This window comes from Sturnus vulgaris, chromosome 12, assembly GCF_052056855.1.
Source record: "Sturnus vulgaris isolate bStuVul1 chromosome 12, bStuVul1.hap1, whole genome shotgun sequence".
Classification (NCBI taxonomy): Eukaryota; Metazoa; Chordata; class Aves; order Passeriformes; family Sturnidae; genus Sturnus; species Sturnus vulgaris.
Window position 1 is genome coordinate 21,795,999 of NC_142254.1, and position 6,000 is coordinate 21,801,998.

Below are 6,000 nucleotides of genomic sequence, written 5' to 3' on the forward strand. Positions count from 1 at the left end.
GGCACTAGTTGCCAACGAGTTACAGCTGTACTGATTAGCAAGGAGTGCAAACAGCCTTGCCTGCCCAGTGAGGCTGGTTGTTATAAAAGCGTGGGTCAGCTGGCTGCCAGTTTCACTAAGCACAGCTCCAGCTGGAGGTGCAGAGCCTGCTGCAGTGTGGGCTGGAGCCTGCTGGCTGTGCTGCGAGGAGGAAGGGACACGTGGCCGTGCAAGGGATGGACAAGGTGAGAGGATGCTGTGTGTGGGACAGACAGGCTCAGGTGGCTGGGGAAGGGACAGGCTGGGGTTTAGCCAGTCGTACAGAGGAGAGGAGGAGTCGGTGCTGTGTGGAGCTGCCTGTGAGAAAAGGAGTCAGAGTTGCCTCAAAGAAATCTGTGGAGAGAAGGCATGAAAAGTGTGTAATGAAAGACTCATGTTGGTGCCTGTCATGTCTGTCTTGATATAATTGCTACACGTTTTCTCGGAATGCTTGAATTTAGACATAAAATGAAAACTTTATTGTAAGAAAGGAATGCATTTCTCACCAAAGTGGTGTAGGGTGGGGGATCACAACTCACAGATGGCCTGGAAGCGGAACGGCCACAGGGGTTACTGTAACTGGGCCTCCAGTACCAAAGCCCCAGTGGGTTTAAAGGCTAGAGCTGGGCTGGGATTAGCACGGGCTCTGCAGCTGGGCTCATGCACAGGTCTGTCAGCACTCCTACCCGAGGACAGTCCCTCACCTAGGGAGAGGTTCTAGGCCTGGAGATGAGGCTGAGTTTGGGAAGGGTGATGAGGACATGGTTAGGGAGGGATGTAAATGCATATCAAAAGACTTAATTTTGAGGGGTGGCAAGCATTAGCTATAAACCAGTAAGTATTTACAGCTAAAGGCTGGAGGTGGGGGCTGTCTGAGGAGGACAGGACTGTTTAAGGCTGAAGTTGGAAGAGAAACCTTGGTGAAGCTTTTGCGTTAGAAACGGCCTCACCTGCCAAATCAGATTTTTGTCTTCAGGATTGCATGAGTGAGGATGCCACAGCCAAGGAAAAGGTTCAGGTTTGGGAGGCAAAGGCGAGTTAGGCAGGGCTGCAGGGCTGGGGCTTGGCTGTTTCCATACTGCTCAGGGCAGCAAAGGGTAGCTGGCTCACTGGGCCTTGGATCTAGAACTCTTTCTGGAACAAGGTGGAGAGCTGAGGTTCATGCAAGGAAGGGGCCAGGAATTCTTTGTCTGACTGGAAAATGCCAGAGGGGCAGTGTGTGACTCGGATAGGATGATATGTTCGTCTGGCGAGAGTCACAAAAGAATATTTTGGTTTACTGATAACTGGGCAGCTCAGAAGTTACTACTTGACTTAGTTGCTGCTCCCATCTGTTGCACACATAAACAGAGCAAAGCAGACGAATTCTCTCGGAGCCTGAGGTCTTTGACTGGCCCTCCAAAAATGCTGCCCGCTAAAAAACAGACGTGGGGGAGGAAAGTTGTCAGATACAATAGAGCAAGAAAAGGACACGGGCTTCAAAGTGCCCTCCAGCAGACCACGGAAGTGACCTGTCTGGAAGTGAAACCAGCAGTCTGCTTCCCCAGCCTCCTGGAAGCCTCTAACAGCTACACAGGCAGTGAGGGGAGAGAACAATTCAACCTAAAAATAATTTTCAGTAGCGTTCTGCACTGCTGTTAAAAATACTGCAACCAGGGAATGTGGTGTGGTGATAACTATTAGGCCTGTAAGTCTGGTAACTGGGGCTTTTAGCTCAAACATCTCGGTATGGCTACTTTGAGCCTTGTAAAAGCTGCGTTAAGTCCAATTTCTTGGGTAGTTCTACTAGCTCTAGCCTTGCTTTTCATCCCCTCAGTAACAAAGCAACTCCCTCTCGAGAATGTTATTTACTTTCCATATGATGTGCCTACCGATTTCTGGAATTGCAAATGTCTTTGGATACATGCGTAAATTTAAGTTTCAAGAAAGCTGTCAAGCTAAAACAAAGGCTTGCCATAATGCAGAAGAAAATGTTTTATGGAAGAACTGAGAGGTCCCTACCTGGGCATAGAATTTGCTATACGAAGGTGTGTTCCAAACGGATCTGCCATCTAAACAAGCAGAAAAATAGTTGGAATGTAGTGAGTTCAATTTAACTATTGCTAGAAATAGGAATTATTAGCAGAGCTTGGAGCATGATATCACTAGCAGCAGTAAGACGCTTTTAGTTTGCTTCTCATAAATTACTTGTAAAAAGCATTTGTACCTAGTGTGTAGCAATTAATATTTCCCCATTTTCTTCCCCCCCGCCCCCCAGTCTCAGGTACTCCTTTTATTTTACCCTTTTCTGTCTTGTAACATCACCTTCCTTTATTTTATTCTATCTTCTGTTCTCAGAACATCGCAGCATCCTCTGTCAATGTGAAAGCATTTGTTCATCCTGTCTTGGAATGGCTGTCAATGTTGCCCTCTTCTGGATCACTTTTTTTTTTTTTTTTTTTTTTAACAATATGTTGCTAAATGTCAGGAAAATTAATCCACAAACACCAGCGGTTTATGTCCAAAAAGGAAACAGAGGAGTCCTTTTTGCTTTATTCGAATAAAGGGAGAGGCCATCGGACATTCCCCTGGGATCTCTCAAATTTTTGGAGGACGCAGCCTCCTTTTTATCCTATTTTCCCGGCCGCATTTCCCTCTCTCTTTTCCCATTGGCTGAGGTACTTGAGAGGCACAGACTTCCCGGAACGCCTGATACCTGAAATTCCCCTCTAATGTATAACCCTCCCTTTTAATTTTTAATTCTTATAGAATTCATAGCTTCCCCCCGTTGCTTCTTTCATCTTTCGATATCCAATTTCATTTATCAGCAGCCCTGCAGTTTGTTTGTAAAGGCAACTATCTCTTTCCATTCATCAATCAGTGGAATCCATCCCATTGTTTCTTTTATCTCTCAGTGCTAGCCTTATCTACAGGCTGATCCACAGCTCATTTGTAAAGACAAATTCAACATTCCTCTCAGCTAATAAATGAGAAGTTAGCTGAAAAAAGTAAAAACTGGATTTTTTTTTCCGGTGTGTGTCGGACAATACAGTGGAGAGAATTTGCGGGAGGATGATCGAGGATATCCTATTATAATATCGTTCTCGGACATTTTACTATTTTAGATCATCAGTTGTATTCTGAAAGAAATCTATTTTAATGATATGTGTACGTTTGCACGAAGTTATAGTTAAATATAGCTTGCGGCTGGGCTCTTTAATGAATAGGGGTATTTTTGGTTTTAATTCAATATTTTATGCTTGTGGTGTGTAGTGTGCTGATTTATTTTTTAATGTTATTTACTACGTGCGCTTTTGTTTTTGAGTGAAGGTAACTTTCTGGATGGCTTTGTATTTGAGGCAGAATGAATTGAAGTAGGTTTTTAAAACTGATTTTTCATATGTACGATGGGGAGTTTAGTAGGGGCAGCTCTGATGGTGGGGGCTTGGTTGTTAATTTTATCAGACGGCTTTTGTTAGATACAGCTTTTAATTCTGGAAAGTTTTTTTTTCTAATGTCGTGCTTTGAAGGTGGTTTTCGAGGATGTATGGTATAGCTTTATTTTGTTTGTAGATGGTGTATGATAAGGGCTATGGTCTATTTATCTAATGCCATGTTTTTTCATTCAGGTGTTGATAAGGGAGTTCTTGAATGGCGTTTTGTGTTGTTTTTGTTTTTGGTGGGGCGTTGTTTTTAAAGGATACCTTGATAAGGTTTGCCGATGGCATTCTAGCCTGTAGCATAAGGCATAGGGTAGTTTTTGAATTATTTTGTGGTGGCTTTGATTCTTGCCAGTATGTAGTGTTTGTTTGAGGTAATGCTGTGTAGCTAATTTCTGTTTTCTTATTAATATTAGAATTGGAGTGTTGTAGTATATGGGCTGTTATTATATCATAGGGGTTCTATTTATTTGGTTTGATTGTTTTCTAGTTATGGATAATTTTTCTCAAAAAACCATTTTCAGGATTTCAGGCGTGACACAAAAGAACGCTCAGATTGCTGGAAGGGAAACGTGTGCCCAGATTGTCTCGAAGCAGTGCTGCTGTCGGTTCTCGTTCAGTTGTGTCTTCTGAAAATGAGACTGTTGTATTCATTGCGCTGTGCTAAACACTTGTCATTCTCCCAATGCCAGGAAACAGATGAAGCTTGAAGAAAGAGGAAGGAATTTGGAAGCGTACAAACAAGCTGAGAAGAGGTTCAGAGATCAGGGTGCTCACTGGCAGCAGGGGCTGGGGTTAGGGCTGAGCAGGAGCAAAGCCGGAGCACATCAACCTCACCTCGTGTTTTCTCGGGGGCTTTATGGCCCTGGCAAGAGAGAGATGTTCACTGACGAGTCCCAGGCCGAGCCGTGAGCACAGCATGTTGTGTTGGAGCTGGGGTTTTTTTTTGAGACGTTCAGCAGCCACACTCTCTAGTCAAGAGTCCTGAGGTTTGTTGCTGCTCCACTTTCATCCTCATATCCAGCTTCCAGCCCTTTTCTTCTCTCTGTCCAGTGTGTCTTTTGTGTTCCTTTCTTGTCCTGTGTGCTCCCCATCCCATTCCCGTTCCCTACGGAGGGGGAGGGTGTGGAGACTGGGGGCTCCGACGTGGTTTGGGGCACCCCAAGGTCCCTGGGAAAGGGAGCCGGGCTGCGCTGGAGGAGCAGGTGAGTCGGGCATGGGGGGGGGGGGGGGGGGGGGGGGTCATGGTGGGTGCCAGAACATTGACAGGGAGGGGTGGGTGTAGAATGCATGAAAAACAGAACCATAAAAAATACCTAAATATAGTCTAAAAGGAATGTTTAAATGCTTTTTATTTGGGTAGAGGCACGGTTTTTATAGCTAATATAAAAATAAAATATAAAGAATAGAAATAGATTGGTATACATGTAAAATATAATGAAATATAAGTAGCAAATATCTATGAAAAATCTAGTGTATAACAGAAATAATGCAAATATAAGAATATGTATAAATATAAAATAGAGCTATGAGAATGGGAATAAGAATGGGGTAAAACATCAGTGAGAAATGGAAAAAAACCACATGAAAAATGGTGGGAAAATCAGTGAGAAATGGAGAAAAATCAGTGAAAAACGGGGGGGGAATCTTTGAAAAATGGGGAAAAAAATCAGTGAGAAATGGGGGAAAAAAAATCCATGAAAAATGGGGGAATAAATCAGTGAGAAACGGGGAAAAGTGGGGGAAAAAATAATTGAGAAATGGGGGAAAAAATCCGTGACGAATGGCGGGAAAAGTCATTAAGAAATGGGGGAAAAATCAGTGAGAAACAGGGAAAAAAATCAATGAGAAATGGGGGAAAATTTGGGACAAAATCAGCGAGAAATGGGGGAAAAATCAGTGGTAAATGGGGGAAAAGTCGATGAAAAATGGGGGAATATTCAGTGAGAAATGGGGGGGGGGGAAATCAGTGAGAAATGGGGAAAAAATCCATGGAAAACAGGCAAACAATCCATGGGCAATGGCGGGAACAGAGCGAGCTGTTGTTGCTCGTGCTGTGGTGGCCGATGCTGTGGGGAAAAAATAAGTGAAAAATGGGGGCAATAATCAGTGATAAATGGGGAGAAAATCAGTGATTAATGGGCGGAAAAATGCATGAAAAATGGAAGGAAAAATTCAGAGAGAAATGGGGGCAAATATCAGTGATAAATGGGGAAAAAAAATCAGTGATTAATGGGGGGAAAAATGCATGGAAAATGGGGGGAAAATTCAGAGAGAAATGGGGGCAAAAATCAGTGAGCAATGGGGGGGAAAATCGGGAAATATCCATGGAAAAATGGGGGGAAAAAATCAGTGAGAAATGGGGGAAAAAATCAGTGAGAAATTGGGGAAACATCATGGTGAAATGGGAAAAAAAAAATCTTTGATAATATGGGAAACAAATCATTGAGAAATGGGGGAAAAAAATCAGTGAGAAATGGGGAAAATATGGGAAAAAATCCACGAAAATTGCGGGAAAAAATGCATGAAAAATTGGGGAAAAATCAGTAAGAAATGGGGGAAA